This window comes from Haliaeetus albicilla, chromosome 21 (genome assembly GCF_947461875.1).
Source record: "Haliaeetus albicilla chromosome 21, bHalAlb1.1, whole genome shotgun sequence".
In the NCBI taxonomy this organism is placed as follows: Eukaryota; Metazoa; Chordata; class Aves; order Accipitriformes; family Accipitridae; genus Haliaeetus; species Haliaeetus albicilla.
Window position 1 is genome coordinate 7,686,572 of NC_091503.1, and position 22,025 is coordinate 7,708,596.

Here is a 22,025-nt window from a genome sequence, read left to right on the forward strand (position 1 = left end):
ATTACTACTTTACCCCATGAGTAGTTATAAAAGGATACTACAGTGGCTGTATCTCCTTATATCACCCCCAAAAAGCCTTCAACACCACACTAATCTCATCTACAAAGACCCATTTTACTAGTAGGAGAAGAAAGGAGATGTCAGTGTGTTCCTTCACAAGCTATCATATTTTTCTGCTCTCCACTACAAAATGGTACTTCTACACATGCTACTGGACAGGGAAAATTATCATTTTATGGAGCTAAACAGATGATTCATCTTTAGAACTGAACTGAACGATCTGCTCCCCACCCCCCCACCCCCCAAGAAAAAGTATTCATGCACATATGCATTATTTTCCCCCAAGTCATAAAAGTGAAGTGTAGCTTAAATAAATGCTAAATCTGATTCCATGCTGCCTGGCAGCAAAATGAGATTTCTTTACGTTATTATGAATACAGTATTAACAAAATGTACTGCATACAAATAGCACTTAAATGGGTAAGGACTCAGACATTGATTTGTATTTTCCAGAACTCTTCATTACCTTTAGTTATTTTCAGAATGCATCAGAAGTATTCCATTCATATCTCTTACGGTACTACCAACAAAACAAGTAAGAAAACATAAAATGTCGTATTAACATCTTTATCTATTTGATTTAAAATAAACATGCCAAATGAAATATAAAGCCAAGGGGATATTAAAAATGCAGTGGAGTAACATCACAAAAATATCCCTTCATACTTTGGTACATTTCGCTACCTGAACAAGTTTATTTTAAACTTTTAAAAATTAATGGTCTTCATCACTTTTTCAGTTCATTTTAAAGGCATATGATAGAACAAATGCAAAAGATGGCAACACAGAAAAAATAATTAGGGTTCAAATATTTCTGCATAAGGATCCAAATCCTGCATGGATATAAATTAGTGCAGAAGCTTGGAAATAAATAATATATGCAAATTTATGCTCCAAAATCCAAATCAGAAAAATTACATGAGTTGTAGACTACAGATGTTCACATATTATTCAGTGAATCAGGTGCACTAATTTTTAGATGAAACTGCAAGAATAAGATTTGTTACAAACATAGCTACACAAAATTTGAATGAAAATGCTCAAAGTAAGATCTTTTGTTTGGGATTGCATGGCTACGAAATGTACAAGTGGAAATTATCTCAGTTAAAATAATTTTGCATCTTTTTCCCCCATCAAAAGTCTGCTACTTGTGAAACTTGGCCAACTCAACAGAACAAGAACATAAGAAGGAAACATCCATATTTAGTACTCTTTCTATGCCACTTCAAATAATGGTAGTTTAAAGAGAAGAGTAAAATCCAAGAAGGCATTGCTTTGTTTTTCTCTCAATGTACCTCATGTTTACAGCAGCTAAACAAACTAGACATGTTTCATTCCCATCATAGTCATGCCCCTTCCAGTACCTGCAAATAACAGAAAAACTAATACAAATTATTGATTTCTGAAATTTCACGAAAACCCTAGAACATCCTGGTGCCATCTTTCATGACATAAATACAAAGCAACAGGTTCTGATGCCTCTGACATCTTTTGAAATGCCACTAATAAGATTTTACTGATTGCTACAGATATTAAAATTTGATGGGTCTCAATATAAATACCCTTCATATTTTCTTCTCCACAGAAATTGTTTTATTTAATATAGAATCAGCTGGTGAAGCTCATTCTCCCTCTAACTTTGCTAATGATTTCAGGGTGTGCAAGAAAATTCTACTACTGTTGAGTGTCCTCAGGAATCCCAAGTGCTCAGCAAAATCTATGGTTAAGGCTTGCGCTGTTGAGACAGATTCCTGATCAATAATGAAATGTTCTTAATCAAAAAGTTTTAACTTCTGCTCATGGGATATTCAAAGAAATGAAAAAGTGTAAGGATTGCTTTGTAGAACATAACTTGCTCTTTACCCCTGTGCTGTAAGAACAAATACCTATGCAGTCAATAAAAAGCAGCTCATCAAAACAAAGCATCAGGTTGTGTTTCAAGGTTCCATCCTGCTAGCAGAAGCGAAAATCTATATGAGGACACCTGGGATATGAGAAGAGCACAAAATTGCTCTGAGCCACTGCGCTCACTGATAAATGGCACACTAAGAAAAAGACATTACTTTCCTCCCTCACAAGTAGCACTAACGGAAATCTATAAGAAGTTATTTTCAAGATCATGTTGCTTATTATTTAAATTCTCCCTCAACATATAAACCAAGTCTGATATGTACAAATCTTAAGAAACAGACAGAAACCCAAGCTGTATCCTGGGACACAGAAAGCTTTCAAAATCTGCAACTGACAATACACAGAAGGAGGATGGTATAACAGTTACTACAGCCTAAGACACAAGAGGATTAGGTTTGATTTTCTGATCCTCCCCATACTAATACTCCCTCTAAAAGTTAGGCAACTCACTTGGTCTTTCGACTAAGCTGAACCAGGGGCACAACAGTGCTACTGTGTTCCCTGTCTCAGTACACAACTCATCCGTTTTCTACAGTATATTGCAATGAAATCCATCTCTCCTCTCCCACACATTGATTTCAAAGTAGGAAATCCATGTGTGAGGTAGGAGAGGAGCCAGGCATCCCAGAGTTCACAAAGGGTCTAGGTCTGCAGATCATACGCAGCATGCATCTCTATGAATGTTCCCTAGCCTTTAAAAAGAGAATGTTATTAAAACAGCTAAGTCAATGAATTATGAACACTACAGATTTTGAATCCCTACAGACAGAGTTTCAAAAGCTAGTTGGAGCTCACCTCTCACTGAAGTTAACTGCATTTAGGATACTGAACCTGGACATTATGAATTAAAAGGAACTATGTAAATGCCCCCAAACCCCTCTGAAACAGTTCAGACTACACCTTGTTCTATTTAGTTTATATCTGGCCAGAAGGAGCTATTTTGGTACAGCTATGAGTAAAAAATGCCTACGGTACAGCAGCCTAGCGAAATGGAAGACAAAAGGAACAGTATGCCAAGAATCTGTTGGCTAAAGCTAAATCTAAGCTTTAGCCTGTCTAGGGCTTGCAAAGAGATCAGGAATAACCCACTCTTGGATAAACTTCATTAATTCCCTCCCTGTCCCATACTAAAACTTCCTGCATATCATGACCTTTTAACAGTGTGCTGGCCAAATGCCTATATATTGTAAACACTGCCAAACAGGAGTGGGAGTGACCTCCCTATCCCAGTGATGGACCATCATTTGGACACAGTACATCTTTAAGCAGGTGGTAACACACGGTATTTATTACAGAAACAAAACATACATTGAACTGCAAGATTTAAAGACTGCTTGGGTGAAATGCTTTCAGGATAAGCAGTTTAGAAGTGTTTACCTTATGTACATTATTGCAATTTTTGGTCTTTATGAACATCAAACACATGGACACAAGCAGTTTCTGGGTAGTTACTGTTGGTTATCCAGAAAGGCAACTCATGGCTGCCCATAAAATCAAGTGTAACTGGTTTCTAAAACAGCAAACCAAGTAAATTAAAAGCTATTATAACTTGTAAAGGATGTTGCAAGGAGATGGCAAGTTCCTTCAAAGAGATCTTACCATTACTACATTTGTCCAGATAGAGAAACATGTGAACAAATCTAAAAATTACTTAATATATAGGTAGGGAATTTCAGAATACACAAATCAATATGCATTTGGATAGGATTCACAAAATCTAACACCATGAAAGAAACTGATATAGACAGTTTTATCAAAACTTATTTTTGTTCACGTTTTTATTCACTTTTTCCTTTAAGATATTTTTTGCATATCATCAAAATACTAGAATTCCACTAATCCAGCCATACAGGGTTCAAAAGCAGATATAAAACATTTATAAGTGACTACAAATAACTTTATCTGTATATCTCTATCTGTATCTATTGTCTGTATCAAGATAATAATGCCCAAAACCACAGCAACTTTCAAGTACTATGTGGTTTTTTTAACCTTTTTTGGGGAAACAAGTTTAATAGCTGGGAAAATGATGGAAATTTCATTTTTATGTCTCTCATACACACAAGCACACATATCTATCAGTTTTTAGAGCTTAATTTCATCTTGAATGAGTACAACTATAAGATTTCAAATATTTTCACAGAATCAATGCTGAAGAAAAAAAAAGTTTTATTTCAGACACAGCAGAGCTGATCAGACAACAAACTGGAGCTATTGGTTCTTAAAATATGTCAGTAAAACACTTATCACAAATTTCTAAAATGAAGTCAATTTTCACAATACCATTGAGGAAAAAAACCCAAACAGTAGAGAACTGTTGTGTATCCAGGCAGGGCATCATGACAGACTTTCTAGGAATCTTTAAAGAAAATGGGTGAAGAAAAACCTCTGGATAAAATGGAGAAATTCAAAATGGAAAAAATAAAATGTATCCATGCTTTGAGAAATTTCATAAATGCTAAAAAAATATCCCCCAAAACCTCACCTTGAAAAAGACATACAATTTTGTGACAAAGAGGCCATATGCACATAATCACATCACTTATAGAAAAAAAAAAAAAATGCCTAAGCACTTTTAAAATCAGCTCCTGTTCAAATATGTCCTCTGTTAAATTACATTCACTTGTAATAAATGTGAGGTAACATATCGGAAATCAGTAATCCATACAGGCTTGTGGCTTTGAGCTTTTCCAGAAGCAATTCCTGAGTGAAAAGAAAGCAGGGGTGAAAGATGGAAGTATATTTTATTATTAGAAACAGTTGGTGTTTCAGACTTACTGGGATGGGAAGGGGTGTTAATAAATTTGGGGAGATCAATTTAGCAGGCAAACCTAATTGGTCCCATTTCTTAAGAAGTAGATTACTGCACTTATTCCTACATCTACAAAAATACACCTGAAGCAGTACATGGGTAACTGCACTAGGAAAGAAAAACACCTAGAAATGTAAAATAGTTTCCAAAAATATATGTAATGGATTTTAATAGAAGAAAGTTATATGGCCCATTGCAAAGTGGGAGAACTATGATTTTCACTAGTCCACTTCCTGTGCTGAGAATTAATGTATGTTAGAATTGTGAGGACATCTTCATGTATAGCAAAGCTGTTAAAGTTCAATAGCGCAGGCTAGCTCATTATGTGCTTTTAGCAGAGTTACTGTAGGGAGAACAGGAGCAAAGTTTTCTTTGGCAGGTTGAACTTTAAAAGAAGTAGGGTGTTTCATGCCGCTGAGGAATCCGGATTGTGAAAATACATCCCCAAGAGATGGATTAGTGGGCAGGTAATGGCAAAAGGCATCTGATAAATTGCAGAGTTATGTGGTAAACTTATTTATTACATGACTATGCAATTTGTCACAGGGCTGTCTCATTTATCACCTCCCCATGTGAGATGCATATATTAATATTGCATACTGCTATCATTGCCTGACAGCTTATGATCCTGTTTTTGAAATTCATACATCACTTTTCCCTGCTCTCTCCTATCACAAGAATTTCCATCCAGTTATATTTCCAGATAAATGCTGAGAAAGGATTTCTGATCCACCTGGTGTCATGTCTTATGCTCTTCCCAAATGGAATTAATAACATAGAAAATATATTATGTATTTTCATATACATACTGTAGGGTCAGTCGTTGTCATCCTGTTGATGTGTCATTGTTCAATCAGTAAAAGCAACCTGATATCTTCACCCAGCTGAAATGGATCTTGTCAACACTATTCTGCTATAATATGTTTTTAACATAAATGGCTGGTTCACAAAATCACTTCTTGCTGTTGCTTTTTTTTGTGGGACCACATTAGCTCTTAGCAAGAGCTAAACATTACTTTTCACTGAAATACCTACAACAAAAGGCTGCAATTCTACGTTCTTAGACTTCACTTTGTCTACACTGAATCATAACAGTAGTTACCTGTGAGTCAGCTAAGGCTGTCATATAAGTACTGAGTCCTGTATGCGTTAGGGTAAAATGCAAGTCATGGAAAACCTTTGGTATAGTAATTTGGGTTATTAAGCTGGTTCTGTCAGCACCTAATGAGAGACGCACAGTTCTTGCTCCCTTGCTGTTTCTCAAACTGTTTAAAGCTTGTTGATTCTATGAGCTAAAAATTTCATAGTACTTATGAGCTCCAGCACAAACTCCCTATTAAAAACTGTCTAGGAATGTACTTGTACCTGCATGACACTAGAAGCTCATGTGGAAAAAGAACAGTGCTTCATGAAACAAAAGGATGAAAATTATAGGTTACAAAATTGCAGAGCAACGCTCAGTTACAACTGGAGCTCTCAAGGAATTCGACAGGTAACTAAAAAAGATTTAAGCAAGTACTGAATCTGTTCACATAGATATTTGGAGCCACTAAAAAGTAAACTGAGCAAGAAGCCATCACAGGGGAAAAAGTGTATAATTGGTTTTCTGGCATAGCTTCAGCAGTCTACAATTAAATGTCTCAAGCAAAGAATCTTTTCTTTAAATTCTTTTTTTTTTATTTCAACTTTTTTTTTTTTTTTTTCCCCTTCAGATTTTCTATGAAAACTCTGTCAGGCTGCCTTGTTTGGAAACACAGTACCTTTTTCTCTCCTCCTTACTTCTTCCTGAATAAGGCAATGAAGGTCAAGCTAAAATTTTTGACACAGTTTTCAGGCTGTCCTATGGAGGTGTGAAGAAGAAACTAAACTTGATATATACTATTTTGTATGTCATTTTGCAAAGGAGAAAAAACTTCACAGCTATTTATATCAGCATTTAGATCAACTAATCACAGATGTATATAGAGGGCTTCTGAAGTCCTAATTTATGTTCAGATCATAACTGGGATCAGAGACTGAGAAGACAACTGCCAGAAGATTTTAAATAAAGACGTTCAAATTTTACAAGCTGCAGAGCACTGTTGCATCATATTACAAGTCTGGGTGGGAAGACAAGAAAATGTCATTTGGAATCAGAAGGAAATACAAAAATACATAGTAATACACAGGGGCAAAGGAAATTCATGAACTCTTCCACAGAGTCTTCATAACGCAGGCAAACTACATTTGCAGGAAAAAAATGCACATAACACAGAATTTAACAGACTTGAGCAGTTTTCTGCCTTGGAAATAGGGCCATAGTTTGCAAAGGTTAAAACGATTTTGTGCAAGCACATGGAAAAGTACTGAAAGAGCTGAAAAACAAATGGCATACAAACAGCACATAGCATACAATCAGGAAAACGTTCATGAGAAATCTTCAAGAGAGTGGTACATTCTTGAATATATTCAACAGAACTGAGCTCTGGGTAATTGCAAACCAGACACTACAAGTCAATATGACCGCTGAAGTTCCATTACAGTATTTGCCCCAAAATACACAGGAAAGCTTTAGCTCACCTGATGGGTATCTTTCCTACTGCAGGGTATGTGAGAGATATAAAGGTGAAGCTAAAACTTAAAATGTTGACATCTATAATTTTTGCAGGAAATGGATTGCTTACAGCAGGTCAAAAACATGTCAAATATTAAATCTAATTCTGGGACCATTCATGTAGAAAGCCAAAGAAACGTTAAAGATTGATTCCAAGATGTCTTTACTAGTACAGGGAAGCTGTCAACATAATATAAAATTAAGCTGACAGAATTCAATTGTCCTGTCATAGAGGCATCTAGAAAATGCTGGCAATAAAAACCTTAATGATGAATTAGATTGAATAAACAGGATACAAAAAAGAAAATGGAAGAAACTACAGAACTGATTAATTTCTCTAGTAACTTCGGAAGTAGAATTACTCATACAGCTCCTGATGCACTAAAAAAATATGAGAAGGGAAAACTTCAGTTGTGGTGAGTTCAAGGTAGTCAGACTGGCCCTTTCTTAAACTTCAAAGCAAGAGTTGGTGAAGCAGATACATTAGAGCACTTATCACACCAAGAACTACATTCTATTCACTTCAGCTGATAGTTTGTAATAGTAAGAAGATCAGGGAACATGAAATGAGAAAATTCAGACACAAACATCCTGCAGTGGTAGTCACTGGAATCTTGAATCCTTGGATCAAATAGTTATTGGAAAATATACATTAATTCTTAATTATTACACCTGCTATCCAGAAATAGCACTGCTAGAGCACAGGACCTGCAGTACTGAGAGAGTGGATCATGGTTAGCTTGTTAGAAGCTCAAATGTTTTTTGAAAGGTATGATTTTAAACACATCACTATCAGTCCAGTACTTGAATAAATAACCATAACATTTAAAACAGGGCTATTGTAAGTCCCTCTCATTAAAAAAAAACAAAACCCACATCCCAAACAAAACACCCCAAAACAAACACAAACAAAAAAACCCCAACCCCCCTATAATCATCAAAAGATCAAAAGCATTTGTAGCCATAAGGCAGTGTTCACAGGTATAAACGGAAAACAGGCACCTAAGATAGATATTTCTTGTGAGGTTCATTTTATGAGTGATAACTAAGGAGCAAGCCTTCAGCCTTCCATTTATTCTAGAGAAACAGAGGTAGGAAAATAGACTTTAAGTTCCAGAAACTGAAGACACTAAGCTGATCAGTGGAAAAGAATGTTCAAAACAATATTGAATCTAATCCACAAAAGGCTTCAGAGATATACAAGGTAAAGGAAGCCAGTGTAGAGATTGACTGTACACATCTACACTTCTAAATAAAAGAAGTTCAAAGAATAAGACCAAGCACAGGACTTCTGACTGCCTGTTCCTTAATTATCAGCTTACTCCCTAGCTCTATCCTAAATCTCACCAACAGATATTGTCTGAGCATGATTCAATAAGCAGAATTAATGAAACTATATAAGTTTTAACTCCTTTCAACCCATACAGTCCTCCAGTGCTACCAGGTTTGTCCCTTCAAACCCTCTGCAGGTCTTCATACCACATCTCAGGTTTATAGCAGACCACCAATGTGTTTTGCAGAAAGCACTATGGTGGGCAGTAACAAAAGTCTCCTGTTCATTCAGACACAGTTAACTGAAAAAAACATACCAAAATAACATTTATGCCTTAGGACCACAGGAGAACTGCCTGACACCCCTATGTTGTGCAGTGTGGACATGGCCACTCTATTCTAGGGACAGCAAGCCCCAAGCAGCATGGACGTTAGCCAGCCTGGGCTACTCAACTCTAGAATCAGGGACCACTTCTTGTCCTTTCTGTTTATCAGGATATAAACAGACAGGCACTGTAAACTGATAATGTACAATAACATTGTGGTTAACTTTGTATCTTTCCACTTAGAAGTGGAAGATGTAAGAATAAGCATTTTGAAGTCTTGAGCTGAAACATGGCATCCTCAGAATGTTCTGGTTTACCAGAGAGAGTCAAGTAATGTCATTGAGTCAAGAGTGAGATGAGTCAAGAAAAGTTATATGCAAAGAAATTACTAAGAAACATGGAACTTTTCTCTTTACTCCTCCACCTGTTTTAGCTAATGTTTTAAGATTAGGTATTATCCTGTTAAGGATTCATGCACAAAATTCGGCAAACACTTCTCAGTACACATCGCTTAAGAATGCTACACATACGACAATCAATATGCAATGCAACACTAATAATGGCAGTAAGATTATGGAAAACTTATATGCTGTAAATGTGAGCATTGTATTCTGTAGTCTTCATAAGTTATCTAGCCACAATGATATGCCACTTGGTGAAAACTAGCATGGTTTGTCATATAGTCTAAGTTTCTTCCAAGCAGAATAATTCTTCTGCAGAGAATTATAGCATGGGTGAGATAGCACAATATAAAATTCAGCTACGAAATTTAATTAAGCTTTTAATTCATGTACTGCCTATTCCCATCATATTAAATGTGTTGCAACATGGAGCACATTTGTCCTCTCTAAAGAAAGCCAATTACTTTATATTTTTGTCTCCATTTAAAAATCACCTAACCACCAAAATAACAAGTATTACAATAAGCAGCAGGTGTACTTTTAAAAATAAATGGGACATTTCCAGGGCAAGCCACAGGCATTTTCAGACAGAAACAATAGGCCACTTTTAGCAGGTATCATCACATACTTGTGAAAGCATGGTATGTAGAGATAAGACTGTGGATCTAGTTAACCTGATCAGTCTTACTTGTGCCAAAAGTGTTTCCAAGATGACTTCTTTTGTTTAGGACAGCAGAACTAATCTCACAGATGTTTATCCCTATGACTCTGTTCAGTACTTTTTATTTAAATGTGTCACGGTTTGAGCCCTGCTGGTAACAAAGCACCATGCAGCTGCTTGCTCACTCCTCCCCACCTGGCCCCAGTGGGATGAGGAGAAAATACAAAGAAAAGCTCATGGGTCGAGACAAGGACAGGGGGGGATCACTCACCACTTCTGGTCACGGGCAAAAGACAGGCTCAACCTGGGCAAGAAACAAAATCAATTTAATTTACTACAAATCAAATCAAAACAAGGATACTGAAAAGTAAAACCAAACCTTAGAACACCGTCCCCCCACCCCTCCCTCCTTCCCAGCTCAACTCTACTCCCAATTTTCTCTACCTCCTCTTACCCAGCAGTGCAGGCGGACGGGGAATGGGAGTTGGGGTCAGTTCTTCACATGTTGTCTCTGCTGCTCCTTCCTCCTCAGGGGGAAGAGGACTCCGCACTCGTCCCCTGCTCCACCGTGGGGTCCCTCCCACAGCAGTCCGTTCTCTGCAAACTTCTCCAGTGTGGGGTCCTTCCCACAGGAGACAGTTCTTCATGAACGGCTCCAGCGTGGGTCCTTTCTGCGGGCTGCAGTTCTTCAGTCCCAGCCTGCTCCAGCACGGGCTTCCCCAGGGAGCAGCGGCCATCTTGAGGGGCATCCATCCCCCTGCTCCGGCGTGGGCTCTTCTCTCCCTGGGCTGCAGGTGGGCATCTGCTGCCCCGCTCCCCTCAGTGGGCTGGGGGGGACAGCCTGCCGCCTCACCGCGGGCTGCGGGGGCATCCCCTCCTCCTCACTGACCTCGGGACCCGCAGAGGGGTTCCTCTCACATCCCAATCCCCCGACTCGCTGGGGGTTCCCCTCCGAAATCTGTTCTCCCAGAGGCGCTACCGCTGTTTCTGAGGGGCTCGGCCTGGGCCAGCGGCGGGTCTGACTCGGAGCCGGGGAAGCTTCTGGCAGCTTCTCACAGGAGCCGGCCCTGCGGACCCTCCCCCACTACCAAAACCCCGCCACACAAACCCAAAACAAAGTGTCACATACTCCTGTCCAAATAACATTCCTGAGAAATCATATGCCCTTAATCCTCATTCAACCTCCAGTATCATCGTAATGGCTTTCTCAGAGTATATGCTTTTACCAGTGCAAAATTACCAACCTTTATTCTCATACTCTACAAAATTTTCTTTGCACCATTAATTAGCAAAAGCAATCAAGTATAATTTAACGTTGGACTTGCCACAACTCTCATTCCCGAGTGCCATGATAGTAGGTAACTGGCCAGTTACACCTTCTGCGACCAGTACCTTGAGTCTTCATGAAGCAAACTTAAGCTCAAGGTTTCCACAAGCTAATATTCTTTGTCTTTGCTTCCTGCCTCAAGTTCTTTTTTATTTTGTCTTTAGGCAATTTAAATATTTTATCAGTATAAACAACAACATCAAACTGTATGATTCTATTTCTTCAGTTGTCAGCTCCTTAATGCAAAGACCCAGGAGATTAAAAGTGTGCGATCAAGGTAAGATAGACACACATTGACCAAAAATTATCACTAGCCTATAAACTTTCCAACAGTTAAGAACACAAGTCACTCTATCTCAATCTTTTTTATGCTGCTTTCAATTAGACTTGTCCAGAGCAAACTGTTAAATGTATCAACAGTTCCTCTTTTTTTCCAAAAATTTAAGTTCTCTAAAACACACCTCATTTGCAACAGCAGGGGGGTCTGCAGGGGCGGGGGCCGCTGTGAGGAGAGACTGGGGGCTGCCCCGGGCCAGACCGGCCCCAGCCGGTTCCCGCCGGCTCCAGCGGCCCCACCGCCGGGCACAGCGGAGCCCCTCAGCCTCGGGGAAAGCCTGGGGAAGAAAGGGCAAAAGGGCTGAGGGAAACGGGGTGAGAAACAGCCCTGCCAGCCCCGAGGGGAGAGCGGGAGGAGGGCAGGAGGTGCTCCAGGCCCCCCTCCCCGGCAGAGATGGCCCTGCGGCCCCGGCAGAGACCCCCCCCCCGCCCCCGGTGGGGCCCCGGGGAAGGAAGGCCCCAGGCTGGAGCAGGGAACAGCCTGAGGAGGCAGGAGCGGCAGCGGGGAGCCGCCCTGGGCTGGCCGCGGACGCCCCTTCCCCTGCGCCCCTCAGGGGAGGGGAGGAGGAGGAGTCGGGGATGAAGGAGTGAAGGTGAGCCTGGGAAGAAGGGGGGATGGAGGGAAGATACTTTAGTTTTTGACTTTTTTCTCACCATCCAACTCTATTTTTAATTGCCAGTAAATGAAACTAATTTTTCCCAAGTCAAGTCCATTTTGTCAGTGATGGCAGTTGGTCAGTAATCTCCCAGTTCTTCCCTCGACCCACAAACTCTTCCATCTTATTTCCTCCCCATCCTGCTGAGGAGGGGTAGTGAGAGAGTGGCCAGGTGGGTGTCTGGCAGACAGTCAATGTCAACCCACCACACCCTCATAATACTTAAGGAAAAACATTGCCTAATACTCCAAGAGTCCAGTAAACTTATAGGATAACCTAAAATGAGATATGATCCTTTGTAAATCTGTAAAGCAGTGATAAGGGCCCATAACACGACATGCAGAGTAGTATGAGCACTCTGTACATGAGAGAACTGGGAAAAGAAATTAAGATATAATTCGGACTGTGGCCTGAAGCTGTTCCACATACAGATGTCATATTGATGCTAACCATGAAGCAGCTGCAAGCCACAGTCCTGGAAAGTAAATGTCTCAGCAAAAGAACTTTTTTTTTCTTTTTTTTTTCTTTTACTGGAGACACTTAATCAGAAGAAAGGACAAGTGGATAGAGACACAAATAAGAGACTGGAGTGGCTAAATATCTTCTGCTTGTTTGGACAACTACAAAAGTAGAATAAATATTTTACTAAAATATCAAGATATATTTGAATACATTAATTTCAAACAACATTCTGTGTCCAACTGGCATCTTGATTTTGATGAAGAGATGCAGAAGATTTATATAAAGAGATGCAAGGGATGCATATGTGCATCATATAAAACACAGTGTTAGGACTTGGTCAGTCAAAGAATCAAGAAAGCAATGAGCTTGTTCTCATTTCTTACAGAATTAAAGCTCTCAGCAATATCAGGCAGAAAAGTTTTGATGCTGAGGCTCATCAACAATATTTTAGCTACCAACTACATTTTATATTCAAACATTCTCATCACAGAGTGAGAGATACAAGGAGATCAATCTATTTATCTTATCAAAGACGTGAAAGGTTAATAGAAGTCCTGATCACAGTCTGTAAACACTGATACAAGAAAAAGATAATTAATTTTAGAGGGAACTTCTATCTGTTTAGCCAGAATATAATAGCAAAAGTGGATCAGAAACACATTTTTAAGATGAGCTAACTAAAGGAAAAAAATTGCTATGGATTACTGTGGCTTTGCCATTATTTTACATTTTTACGTTGAGACCGGACATATTTATAAAGTTACGTGACCACAAACAGCTGGATGCAATAGAAGAAGTTCCAAGTATATAATTTAGACTAGACTAGCATTTGTTCATTCTAGCCCTAAAATGCATGCTTGTATGAACTGGTGATTGCAATAAAGCTTGGCAAATTTGATAAAGCTGACTAAGATATTCTCTTGCATAAAAGTTGTCATTTAATTCACTAATTTTTAAGTTATTTTCAAGTGCTGTATTTAATCATTTCTTAGTTCATTTGTCTATACATAGTAAGAAGTTAACAGGAAATACCTGAATGACATACCAAAGAGATGGGTTGGAATGAATTCTTGCTAAGCAGTGAGCTGCTACCTATTATCTGTTTCACCTGGAATTTCATGATAAGCAATTTTTTTCTTTATAGTGTGTTTTGGATTGCAACTTTTTAATGAGAACTGTTACTTCTCATGTATTTATTTTTAAAGTTTGGAACTATTTCTGTTGTCTTCCTGGGTAATATTTTCTGTTTAATAAACTCAGTTTGAGAGAGATTTGGTCCCAGTTTAAACTCACTCTACATTTTACTTTCTAGGTACATCAGATTCTGCTTAGAAACCTAAGCACTATTCATGCCTGGACAACATAAAACACTTCAAACTGCTCTTGAATTATAGACAGTCACTACAGCCTGCACTTAGCATTTTTCAGCAAAGCAATATTTTGTGTTATACGATATTTTGAAGCGGTGTCCTTATAAAGAATCCCATCATATGCAGCAATTTCATCTGTGTAGTCACAATATAATTTTATACTTGGAAGAATCTGTGCTGCTTCTTTTTGCCATCCATGAAGAATTACTTTCAATCTGTTGTAAGGCTGGATCATTTTATCTGTTTGTTTGAGCCTGACATATTTTGCTGAAGAGGTGGACAGTACCAGCATCATTTACTCTAGATGCAACTTCATGCAACTACCTTCCCAATTTAAAGGTTACTTTGAAAGCTTAAACTTCATTTAATAAATATTCTTCAATTTAATGCTAATTGTTTGAAGCTGATCTGACATTTCAAAAATTATTTCCACATGATGTGTCTGTCAGAATTTACCTCAAATGATTTCAAGCCCAAACAGTTGATGAAATCACTGACAATTAGAACATATGTTCTTGCTTTTTTCTCAATATAAATATATTGTGACTCAACTGGAAATCTTAATCACACCGTAACTATTCTAGCCTAATAAGAACTAATTGGACAGAAGACATTTTTTCTGCTGCTCTATTTACTATAAATACTTGTATGTATGTAATCTTCATCAGACAGTATCCAATGCAATGTATTTTTCTGGTGTTCTTTATATATCTTTTAAATATCTTTTCTGTCATTTGGGTAGCGTGTGTCTTTTTCCTACTTACACTCACGTACCATGACCCTAGAAGTGTTAAAATGTTCAGTGAATCTTGCTGAAAATGTTCAACAAAGCTCACCAGGAAATGTTGATTCTGTTTCTGTGGAAAAAAATTACCATCAAAGCTTCCCAAGAGGTTACAGTTTTCATTGAAAGCTCCCAAAATTGAAATTTTAATTCTCCTTTATTTTCTGTACAATTTTTCAGGTTTTGGTGTCAACTCTCTCTTCCCATCCTTTAATTTCACAAAATTTGAAATTTTACTACCTACTAAGAGGCCAATTTAATACACCACCCCCCCCCCCCCAAGTATTTCATAAAAATATTTTCAAGCAACTTCAGTTCTCAAGGCTTTTATGCTTCTGGGACCTTTACAAGTTTTTCAGATCATCTAAATTAAATTTTACTCCCCAAGATTTCCATTTAGATATTTTTTTCTCTTTTGCCATTTGCCAGTGTGTTAAGTTACTACATCCTGGGTGAACCAATGGTACCTGATCACGCTCAAATTTCTGTTCTTTCACGGTGAAAAAAAAAAAGTCAAATTTTAAAAAAATCTCATTTAATAATAAAGCTGAACCTAAAGTGGCTGAAGACAACCTCATTTATTTCATATTGCATACTGTTAGTTGCCACATTTCAGTTGAAAGTAATTTTCAGTTAAGATGCTTCTTCTGGCATACCTATATAAGAGTCATTCTATGCTGTTCCATTTATGTTTTCAGATCAGTGTGGGATTTTTTTCTTATGCTCAAAATGAATACAACTTTGGCCTTTCAAGCCTGGGAAAATAGTTGCGAAGCAGCAGGAGCCACCATTCCTGAATTGTGCTGGGATGTCCCTCTTCATAAAAGAATTTTAGATCTGGCAATGTCAGGAGTGAAAGAAAATACCTGCTATTATATCTCATGCCATCTGAAAAAGGGATGTATTCTTTACTCAGCATTTTTGCCATTATGAAGTCACAACATCTTTGGAAATCTGTTCTTAACACTCTAAAAGTTAAAATATTTTGCATGTTTGCTTTAAGTAACATGTAAATGTACATTTTATCTTTCAGCTTTAAAAACATGGTTAAACTGGTAATAGCATTATTAGGTCAGGACATTATATGCACTTGCACGCACACCGATGCCTAAGAAACAGTACTCCAGAACCCACTACACAAGAAGTTGCAGCACTATCAGGCAGAGAGCTTGAGGCTCAAGCTGAGAACACTGTGAATTTAATGTTTACTATGCAAATCTCACTGTTTGGAGCCCTGCCTCCCCCCCCATCAGGAAGTACATACATCTTACTCTTTACTTATGGTAAATCAAGGAAGAAATATATCTCATTGTCATTTAAATCCCCAAATAACATCCTCTCAAGCCACACAGAACCACACCTTTGAAATTTTGCTGTTACTTAAAATTTTTGGTTTGAAAACCACAACTTTTTACAGCAGGAGGATAGGAGGAAATACCCACAATCTCCCAAATTCTTTTACTCCAGCCTGGAAGAAAGAGTAGGTGGGGAATGGAAAGCTTCATGAAGAAGCTGTTCCACAGGTGTAGTATAGTCAACTCACTACAACAGTGCAAACCAGTAATTATTTTTGGATAAAACGGCCAGAGAATGACTGACTGTATTACGTTCCCATGTATTTAGAATGGTAGCCTTGCAAGTCCAAGTGATGTGATATTGCTGCTTCTAGCAATATGCCACAGGCTCTGTACCAGTTACAGTACAAGGCCTCAGGACTTGTCAGGCTGTGTCTTCACCTGTGCTTGTTTTAGCTGTAACAGCATATTGCCTGGAGATGCAGTGAGCTTCACTTCACTTGCTTTAGGTTAGCTTTCTGAAATTGCATGGATGTACTTCTAAAAGAAATTAAACTGTGTGTGGTGAAGGTATAATGAAACTAAGGAACCATTGCATAATTAAACCTGTAGACCAGTAAGAAAAGAAGTGTTAGCAATGGACTGAAATCATACAAAAGCAACCCCAAGCGGAGCAAATCTAAGGAGGAAGAAAACTCCTCACGACCAGTAGTCTCCTCCCTTCCAGAAAAGGAACTTGAATGCTCACAACTTGCCATAAGAACACTCTGGAAGGGTAAGCACAACACCGAGTGTGTAGAAACAAGAAATCGTGTTTATAGCAGTATGAAGTGGATCATTATTGGGAATGAGGTGTAATACTATATGTTAAGTATCATTTTATTCAGAAAAATAACTGTTTCTAGTACTTTGATTAGACTGGCAAGACATTGATTAGACTCCCAATAGACACAAAGTGTTCTTTAGCCCAGACATTGCAGGGGTGCAGTGCAGCAGAACATTCTCACATTAGACTAATTTCTACAAAATGGTACCTTTCTTAATTGCATTAATAATAGCCTTTAAAAATTATCTGCCTTTAAAGCAAAGCAGAGGTAAAAGTAGTCTTTCATGCATGCTCTTAATTCTTTAATATAGGTACCCATCCACATATCTTTAAACTATTTTGATAAGCTAAAGCATTTCCTGCACAGATTAATGCCATAGTACTATTATAAAATGAAACACGTGATGCTACTGATTTTCCACAAATTGCAATGAGCATCAGATCACTAAGAGACGACGTTACAAATTAGCAAAACACTTTGAATTGAGACTGAATTACCATGTATTGGTAACAGCAATAATTCTTTGGGGTCAAGGTTTGGGAATCCCAATGGGACGTGGAATGGAAAATTTTTCATTGCGTCTCTTGTGATTGCTTCCCAAGCTGCCAGTTTCTGATAGTATATCTGCTAGTCAATAAACTCTACCATTCAAAAAGTCATCCAGAATTGGTCTACTAAAAGAATACTAAAACACAACTCACATAGATCAGTTCATCACCAGTTTAATCAGTTAAAAGTAATACTGTATATTTTGTGGTATTATATTACCATCTCAGCAGTTCAGTAGCATACCCTGAAAGTATGTCAGCGCACATGTGACTACAGTACAACAATATGTTAAAAGGTAAATAAAGTATTTTAGAGGAGCAAAGTCTCCTCCATTGTGCTAACAATTTTTCAAGCCAAATTCACTGAAGTGGAAAGAAAAGAAGAGGTGAAAGTTCTGTCTGTGAACTAGTGGGTAACAGTTTGCCAGCTGCCCAAATTATTCTCAAGTACTTTGGCACATCTCTAGATAAAAATTATTATGGTTCAGAGGATTTGATGTAGACAGGAACATTTGTCAAACTATAACCAAACTTTTTCAATTTACATTAGTGAAGTTATGAAGCTGAACTATGGCAGCCACTTCCACTAATCTATTAGTTAAAGAAAAAAGCCACAAAGCATGACATGCCTTCAAATCTATCTATATCTGTAAGCAGATGTGTATATTCAGGAATGCATTTTAAGCATCATTAATACTGATACAGAAAGATACTGCAGTCATCTTTCATAACCATAGGTTTCACAGATGCAGTCTGCCTGAACAACCTTCTTCAGCTCAGAGTGTTCATCTGTCTTGTAGAAATGGTTCAGCATTTTCATTCATCATTTGAATGAGGTGTGGTAAAACTTCTACTTTTTTTTTTTTTTTTTCCTCAGGCTGAACTAGTGTATTTTCATGGACTGTGCTTTCTGAGCCCATTAATAGTAATGATGTTATATGGTTCACTCTAGTCCTTTCCATGGACTGCTGCTCACATCAGAGCAAGTAATAAAGAGGCAAAGCCCTCCTGTATGGAAATGCATGGCTTCACTGGAGTGGGGTGAGTGGAGAGCAGTTAAAAGCTTCAACTAATAGAATCCGCTATTTTTCCCAAACAAAGAAACTAGTAAGCAAGCACAAATAGAAGAGGGACTCCTCAGAAATAGAAATTAACTCTAGTATTTTCTTACCCATTTTTAACAGAATTTTGTGCTCATACACGTTCACAGGAATAAACAATGAGGTCTTTTGTATAGCCTATACAGGATATTATTTTGAACTGCCTATTCATTGCATTCTGCTAGATATGTGAATAAAAGTGAAAGCTCACAACCCTCCCTATGCCTTAGGAAGCTATCAGCTGTGCCAAATTATCATCACATTCTGAGCTATGCTGCATCCTTCATCTCCCCAATCTCCAATGATTTTACAGCATCCAGAATCATGATGATCACTATGCTTTGAAGTGGTCTTCAAATTTTGTTATTTCTGTGGAGGAAAGGATAATCAATTTATCAGGAAATTGCTCAGCTTCCTTCCTTGACTCCAAGAGCTGGGCTGCTGACATCCATATGCAGTTTCTCCCCCACCTTTTCTCTTCAAAGACCAGTTGTCCAAATAAGCTGTACGTTTTGGGGCTGCTAAATATCTATCTTCTAGAGGACTCTAAGTGTGTCTAAGCTGGGAGTCACAGCACAGAAAACATAACTCAGGGGAGATCAAACTGATACTCTCAATTCAGGACTGCTATGACCTAGAACGAGCGAGAGTACTTAAGGTTGTAAACTACAGCAGTGCTGCATGGTCATGCTAGCATACTCCACTGAATTCTTGAGTGCTTACACCATCCAAACATAATATAATAATGTCATAGCAGAAAAAGGATCTTTTTCTACAGTGAACTTAACTATAGAATAACAGAGTAACTACTGACAGCAAAAAAAAAAAAAGGTAAAAGCAACCATCACACTTTGCTACTCCAAGTAAGATGGGAAAGCAGTACATTCAAATGATATCATCAAGTAATCAAAGCGTGCTACAAACCAACCAAAAAACAAACAAAAACCCCCCCACTGAACCCTCTAGGCATTCTCTACAAAGTTCCACAAAGCAATCGAAGTAAAAAAAAAAAACAACCAACCAACCCACATCAATTTGCCTGCTGCACACAACGAAGGAAACAATGGAAATATTCTGGGTACACACTCCAGATGCTGACATTGAATCTCTTTCAGAAGAAGCTAAGCAAGGGAACAGAGGTTGCCTCAAAACTCGTAGAAAATTGAACGTAATTGTCATTCAGCACTATACAGAAGAACAGCAACTGATAGATAGGAGTGGAAAGGACCCGTTTTCACTTTATCAACAAGCAGTATAGAGAGAACAACAACAACAAAAAATCAGTATCACTTTTTTGTTTTAATTTTATAATTAGTCTCACTTTCATCTGTTCACTTACTTTAACACCACAGACATATCTTTCCTTCGTTCAGAGAACACAGACATTTTTCAGCTAGACCAGACACAAAAGACTACAGACAGCAATGATGCCTGCAGATACTTAGATGACGATAATTAGAAGCCGTGTTTGGCTTAAGAAAGCCATGGCTGTTGTCTTGGAGACCAAATGAACTAATCCAGACTGTTTTTGAGAGGGATGGCATTATGAATAACCTCCATATACATGCCTTTTAAATGCAAAATGGTCTTGAAGCTTGAATACCAAATCGCTCTGAAGCTGAAAGAAAAAGTGACGCCACCTCTGTTTTAAGAATGTAATCTTAATTTCATGTCTACACAATTATAAGAACCAAACTGTTCAATATTCACAAACTTAGTTGGTGAGGCTTTCAGAGCAGCCACCATAGATGCTACGCAACTTGCAAATGCACGCTTTGTAAAAGAAGCTGAACAGGAGCTAAGAAAGCATGTTTTTCTTAAAAAATATGTTAATTTAACAGATGGTTTAAAGGACTAAAATGGTTGTGCCCAGAGGATGATGAAGAAAGCATCAGTGAAAACATTAAGCAACTAATAAAACTGAAATATTGCTGCATAGCAGGATATGTTTAACTTCCTTTTGCAAAGCCAAACAGACATTGAGGGGACTTTTATGGTGAAGAAATTGTAGAATGACTCCCAGGCCTTTGATCCAATCATGGTGGAAACCTGCTCTGGCAGGTCTATTTACTCTGAATCCCATGCTCCAGTGTCTGACAGAGCAGCACTATCAGAGAGTTGATCAGCAAGATGTATAATGTAGAGAGGTCAGAATCAATAAGGATTTACTTCTGACACTATAGCGCTGAACACCACATTTCATGCAGCCGTTCTTTTAACTAAAAATATCTTCCTGATTGCAGGCCACCTCTTATTTTAGCACCAGTCACTGAGACTAAGAAAGCACTCACTGCCAAATGTATCATTTATTTATTAGGATTCCAAGTGGGGGACAGCAGTGAAGCAATTTCTTTCCTGTGGATTTCAGCAGAATGAAAACAATGTGATGACAAAATGCCTGTTTTATTAGAATTAAGGTTGAGAAGTCCTTACTGTTTAAAGATCAGCTATTCTTAAAAATCCACATGCTTAGTAAGACCTATTGTACTGGATCAGAACAAAGGCCCATTTAGCCCTGTGTTCTATCTATAAAAGTAGAAAATCCTAAAGATCTGAATCAGGAAATTCCTGAATCATAGATGGTAATTTTGGAACTCTATACACCTTTACAGATTATCCTTCCATTAACTTCACCAAGATAAACCACTTATAATGAAACAAAACTAAAATAGCAGATGCCCAGCATTCATGAGCAAAACTTCTGATTATCTAGATTCCACTCGTAACTCCAAGTAGTTATAAATTTGCTGTGTAGGTCGGAGATCTAAACATGAATCTTTTGAACAAGGGGTTCCCATTATATAGCCCCTACTTAAAATCACATTATAAAATCTAAATATGTGTCCCTCATATGTGGATGTAGCTGTGTTTCTCATCTTACTTTCCAGAATTATAAGTTTCAGTAAACTAACCAGTGCTAAAACTCTCATTCATCAGTTTCCAAAATGCAAACACAAGCTACCTAAAACTGCCCAATTTTCATATGATCTGACTTGCTTGTATGGATATGCCTTTGTTATTCAACTTGCCCTCTCAGTAAAAATCTTTCCCAATATTCTAAGAATGAACTATAGGCATACTACTAATACCACAAATGACTGAAGTGTTTGCTTTTATTTTGTTTTAGGATAACAGGGGAAAAAGAAACATCATAATTTGATTCACAAAACGTGGACTGTTTTTAGAAATAGGTTTATAGTGAAGGCTAACTTTCAAGAAGGAGAGTGGGCAGATTATGCCAGAGAACAGGAACAGATTGTAGCAGCAGGAAGAAAAAAGTGTGT